At 37.7% G+C, this 6,414-nt stretch overlaps 1 non-coding gene across 1 annotated transcript; it reads right to left on the reverse strand.

The window, feature by feature from the left end:
• Window positions 1-603: 603 nt before the first annotated feature.
• LOC128281861 (small nucleolar RNA R71) lies at window positions 604-710 on the reverse strand. The gene has a single exon (XR_008272139.1). It is a non-coding gene; the product is annotated as a small nucleolar RNA R71 (small nucleolar RNA).
• Between the last annotated feature and the right edge of the window lie 5,704 nt (window positions 711-6,414).

The raw sequence follows: 6,414 nt of genomic DNA on the forward strand, positions 1-6,414 counted from the left end.
ATCTGGCAGGTTTTTATAGTTTATGACTAGAAGAAACCCATCAGGACCTCTACTTTTCGATAGTGAGATCGAAAGCACGGTTCACAGAAATCGAAGAAAAATAAGACGAAGCCTTCAATACATAGAGGAAGGGAAAGAGGATGAGATTCATACCACAACCGAGGAGATGGCTAAAAATTAGAATAATTCACTACCTCCTGTGATTGCTGCAAATCCAGTAGATCAGAATCCTACTCCTCGTACTATATATGATTATGCTAAACCTACTTTAATAGAAACTGGATCGAGCATAGTTAGGCCTGCTGTTGCTGCAAATAATTTTGAACTGAAACCTAAACTATTCAAATGATACAACAGTTTGTTCAGTTTGATGGTTTGCAGGACGAGGATCCAAACACTCATTTAGCAAATTTTCTAGAATTCTGCGACTCCTTTAAGTTCAATGGTGTTTCTGATGATGCCATTCACCTTTGGTTGTTTCCATTCTTATTGAGGAAAAAAGCTAAACAGTAGTTAAACTCATTACCACGAGGGTCAATCACTACTTGGGAACAAATGACCCAAAAATTTTTGTTTAAATATTTTCTATCAGCTAAAACGGCTAAACTGAGGAATGATATCTCTTCTTTTGTGTAGATAGATTTAGAAACCTTTTATGACGTATGGGAGAGACACAAAGACTTGTTGAGAAGGTGCCCTCATCATGGGTTACCTCTATGGTTGCAGGTTTAGACTTTTTACAACGGTTTAAACCCTTCAACAAGGCAACTGATCGATGCAGCCGCCGGTGGAACTTTAAAAAATAAAACACCTGAAGAGGCTTACAAATTTATTGAAGAAATGTCACTAAATAACTATCAGTGGCAAGTTATGAGAACAAAGCCAACAAAAGCAGCTAGTGTTTTCAATCTCGACGCGGTCACTATGCTATCTAACCAGGTAGAACTTTTAAATAAAAAGATTGATGGTCTGTATGGTTCTACTCAGGTATATCTAGTGATGAGGCGTGATTCAAATATAGGAGGAGCATACAACACAGATTATCCATCCTTCAACCCTAGTACCAATGAGGAACAAGTCCACTATATGGGTAATAATTCTAGATCTCAAAATAATCCGTATAGCAACACTTATAATGTAGGTTGGAGGAACCATCCCAATTTCTCCTGGGGTGGTCAAGGAAATCGAAGACCACAACATCCTCTAGGTTTTCAATAACCACCTTACCAACAAGATAAGAAACTGAACCTTGAAGAGATGCTCACAAAATTCATCTTGGTGTCAGAAACTCATTTTCAGAATACCCAAACAGAACTTAAGAATCAACAAGCATCGATCCAAGGGCTCAAAACTCAAATAGGACAACTTGATAAGTTGATTTCTGAATGACCACAAGGTAGCCTACCAAGTAACACTGAAACTAACCCAAGGGAACAACTTCATACGATTACTATTCGAGATGAAGAAGGGTTAGTTGAACCTGAACCAGAATTGAAGCAATGACTTATGGTAAGTAACGGTAAGGATGAGATGAACCACAATAAGCAGAAACTGGTAAGCAAATAGAATAAACCTTGTGTGCCATACCCTAATGCAACAAGGAAAGACCACATAGACAAACAATTTGGTAAATTTATTAAATTATTAAAAAAATTACATATTAACTTACCGTTTATTAAAGCTCTTTCGCAGATGCCAAACGCAATGAAATTTTTAAAGGAGCTCTTGGCTAATAAACAAAAGTTAGATGATGCGTCGCATGTGGAATTAAATGCAGTTTGCTCAGCCATCTTACAAAATATGCTATCCAACAAACTGAAAGATCTAGGGAGTTTTACTATTCCTTGTTTAATTGGTAGTTTAAATATTAAGAATGCATTGGCTGATCTAGGGGCAAGTATTAATGTCATGCCTTATAAAATGTTTAAACAACTAGGTCTTGGGAAACCCAAACAAACTAGGGTGAGCATTCAATTGGTAGATAAAACAATTAGATTTCCTAGGGTATTATTAAAGACGTGCTTGTCAAAATTGACAAATTTATATTCCCAGTTGACTTTGTTGTTCTAGACATGGATGAGGATAGTGACGTACCTTTAATTTTAGGAAGGCCCTTTTTAGCAACTACTAAAACTATCATTGACGTTGGCACAGGTGAATTGATACTTCGTGTAGGAGATGACACGATTAAACTTCAAGCTCGTGATTCTACTAAAGTATCTAGTAATCGAGATGATTGTTTAAGTTCTAATAATTTGAGTAATATTACAACTCAAGCTTCTCTGCAGGAGTCCCCTAGGAAGAACGTGATGGAGCTTTATTCTAATCCATGCCACAAAAATGGAGTGACTCACGAAGAACGAAGGCTTTAGATCGATGAACTAGATGAATGGAGAACACATATCAAAGAGAAACTAAAAGTACACGATAAATCAAAGCGATGCCATGATGAGCGTAGGGATGAAAAAAAGTGATTTAAGGTCAGGGATAAAGTATTGTTAAATGAAAAGGATCCTCGAATTGCTACTTCAGAGTATAATACAAATGGAGCGATTCCCTTCACGATATTGAATATCTTCCCACATGGTACAATCGAGGTAACACACATTGAATTTGAAACTTTTAAGGTAAATAATACTCGACTCAGACCTTATTTTGATAAAATTGATAGCAGAGACTCCTCACCCCACCGTGATCGTGCAAATATGAGGTGGGTTGAGCTTAGACTATAAATAAGCACTTCTCGAGAGGGAACTTGATCACTAACACCACTAACTAGTTTATTTTAGCTATTTTTCGTGCTTTTATGCAGGAATAGTGACCCACACGGTCTAGACACATGGGCGTGTCCTTGGCCGTATAAAAACAAGGCTAAAAATCCCCAAGTATCGAGCCATACGGACGTGTAAAAACTGGAGTAAAATTTTTAAATTTTTAACAAGTTAGAGAGGTACACGAGGCAGGCACACGGTTGTGTGTTCAGACACACTGGCTTGTGGGATACAACACGGGCGTAGAAGAAGCGAACAATGAAGAACACGACTATTCGACATGGTCGTGTCAACCACACTGCCTGGACACATGAGTGTGCCCCCAGGCTGTGTGATGAAGGAACATTAAATTTTCAAGACAAACACGGGCTGAACTCGATCCACACAGGCGTGTGACACGGCTGTGTGGCCTAACACGGGTTTCACACGATCGTGTGCCTTTTTAAACCCCCCAAACCCTAACTTTTACTTTTGTCTTCTTCCCCAACTCTCCCAACCCTAGCCCCCTCAGTCCCCTCCTTCGGCCACCGTTGCCCACCACTGGTCGCCCCCTCCCTTTCTCTTCTTTCTTTTCTTTTTCTTTCTTTCTCTCTTCTTTCTTTCTTTCCTCTTTCTTTCCCTTTCTTCTTCCCTCATCTTTCTTCGCCATTTTTCTCTTAACCACCAACCCATTCCCCCTTTGTCGCTGTCTGACCCCGTCATCCGACCCCGTCACCCGTTGACACTGCCGTCCGTCCAACGTCTGATCACCTTCCATCATCATCGGGTTTCCCTTAATACTCATCATTATTTTATTCCTATTAATTATTTATTTCATTATTACTTTCATTATCCTTTATTTACTGCATTATTATTATATTTATTTAATCAGTTTTAGCATTATAGATTTACCCTTTTGATTAGTTTGGGTACTATTTACACTAGTTTACCAAATATTCATTGGCTGACTTCATTATTCCTCATTCTATTACAATTTGTTCCTACCATTAGGTTTAGTCTCTCATTTAGATATTGTTACTTATTTTATAATTAGTTTATTTTGCATGATTGGATTTTAGTACACATTGTTTAAGAATAAATTATTATTTAGGATTACTTACACTTTGAGTTATAAGCTCTCATTTAAATAATTCATGATCATTTCCTTATTTACTAACGAACTCTTTTATTTTTTTAGGTACACTATGACGAACACACGAGGCAAGAAGACTGTCGTCCTTGCTTCAAAAAAGCGGAAGGGTCCCGGTACAACCTCTTCAAGTGCCTCGACTGAAGCTCGTCACCCTCTACTTCGTTTCTCGTCAGGCCTACAAGACGACCTGTTTCAGCTTCTTCGAGTACGACCATTAGAAGTGGGCTGTTATATTGATTGGGCCGCTTTGGAACAGGTTCACCTTGCTCACCTTGTTCGATTCCATCTCGATACTGCACCATGGGATCGGTTTTTTGCAATTATCGAGCCCACCTATTCGAAGCTGACCTTGGAGTTTTGTACTACGTTCCATCTATAGCATGTGATGAATACACATGACGAGGCTGGTACTATCATTTTTAGAATCGGTGGATTCATAAGGCACATGAGTGTACCAGAGTTTAGAGCTGCTTTGGTCCTTTTCACGGAGGAGTTCATGGCTTCTGAGAATTTTTTACAACTTCACCGGCACATACACTACTCGTCCTCTTGCTATTGGACCGACCTTACGGCGAGTACTGTTCCCTATGACGCGAGTCACTCAAAGGCAACTTCTCTTCCACCAGCAATACGTTACATCCATGCTATCTTGGCTCATACCTTGACTGGGAGGAGAGAGAGCATCGGCATTGTTAGCACCACCGATGCTTACTTCTTATGGAGCATGGCGCTAGTCATATCTTTGACTTGGCATATTTTATCACCCTCGCTTGTCGCCACCAGACGGATCGCCATAGGAGGGGTCCCATTTGCCTTAGACCCTACGTGACTCGCCTCATTCGACACTTCGGCCTCTTCGACACTCCAGAGATGTCATCGACACTCACACTAGTCGGCCAGATGTCTCCTCAAGGAATATCTAGCATGATCCATATGAGGATGATAGAGTGATGCCGTGGATTCGACCCACCTCAGTACAGACTCGTTCAGTCCGATGACCAGGATGAGCCAAGGGACATTACTGATGATGTCCCTCCCCCTCACGAGGAGCCACCCCCATTACCACCACTTAGTCACCGACCTCCTACTATCACTTTGACAGATTTATCTGAGCGATTCACTCGCTTTGAGCAGTAATGTTTCGAGCGATTCGACAGCATCGATGCCACTCTTCGACAAATTTGTCACCACCTCCACATATCTCCTTCGGCACCGTCGACCCACAAGGTATCCGATGATGAGGACTTTGAGTCCCTTATTATTATTATTATTATTATTATTATTATTATTATTATTATTATTATTATTATTTTATTTTGTCTCTTATTTATTTTTGAAGACTTATGTTTTTTTTTACTATGTTTATCTTTATAATTATTATTAAGTGATCCATTAATTCTCTTCCACAGTGGTGTTTATTTTCTTATTAGTACCTCAGAATCATGTATTTCATTTGGCTTTCTCTACAATTCTTGCTTTCGCTCTTCCAATGATTTCATCCAAAAATTCTGGGCAATTTCACTTCTCTCTCTCTTTTATGATATTATGCTTCTATTGCTATTATCTATCTTTGTACATTGAGTACAATGTACATTTTAAGTGTGGGGAGGTTATTTAGGTAATTATCAGAAAATCCCTAAATTTTTATCTTGTTCTCAAATAATTTTCTCATATCATTATTAGAGTGAATTCTGATTGATTTATGATTTTTATTGATATGTTTTAAATTAAATCATAGGTAATCGTGCATTGATTGTTTAAACTTTAAACGATCAAGCATGATAAGTTGACTTTTGAGAATTAAAATTGCTAGGTTGTTTCCCTGAATTGAGGTATTATCTTGAAGTTTTGAATTTACAGGATTGACATCAAATACCCATAAATTTTGTGAGATTTTGAGCCTTTTAGAGCATATATCTTTCTTGCTCACTGATTGTTTTTATGAGTGCGTCAATATTGATTTGCTATTTTAAAACTTGCATCGATTATACATGTCGAGACCTCACATTAATTTGATATACTAAAATGATAAAGGCACTTAGGTTTTAACCCATTTACCCCATAAAAAGCCTACCCACATAATTGACCCCTAGTGAACCCCTTTGAGCCTTAACTATTATTTCTTGATTTTTCCCCTTAATATTAACCCATAAATTAACCCTTTTGATTCATTAAGAATTTCTCCCTTTTTATTGACTCCCTTTTTATCGAGATTTAATTTAATTAGTTACCTAATTATATTTGTTTAGTCCAATTGCTAAATTATTTCTTTATATGTATTTTCCATTCCTTTTCTTATTCTAAAAAAAAACGTATAGTCATATTTATCCAATTACATATTGTTCTAAAAGAGCTTGGATAAGTTAAAGTCAGTTTATTGAGAAAAAGCTCACATCTTTAGTCTCAGATAGTTCAAATTTTGGCATTATTTTTGTAATTCAGTGATTAGCTTTAATTTTTCTAAGTTTGGTAATTTATTAAATTAATCTCGAGTCTAACCCTCTTTTGTAG

This window comes from Gossypium arboreum, chromosome 1 (assembly GCF_025698485.1).
Source record: "Gossypium arboreum isolate Shixiya-1 chromosome 1, ASM2569848v2, whole genome shotgun sequence".
Lineage (NCBI taxonomy): Eukaryota > Viridiplantae > Streptophyta > Magnoliopsida > Malvales > Malvaceae > Gossypium > Gossypium arboreum.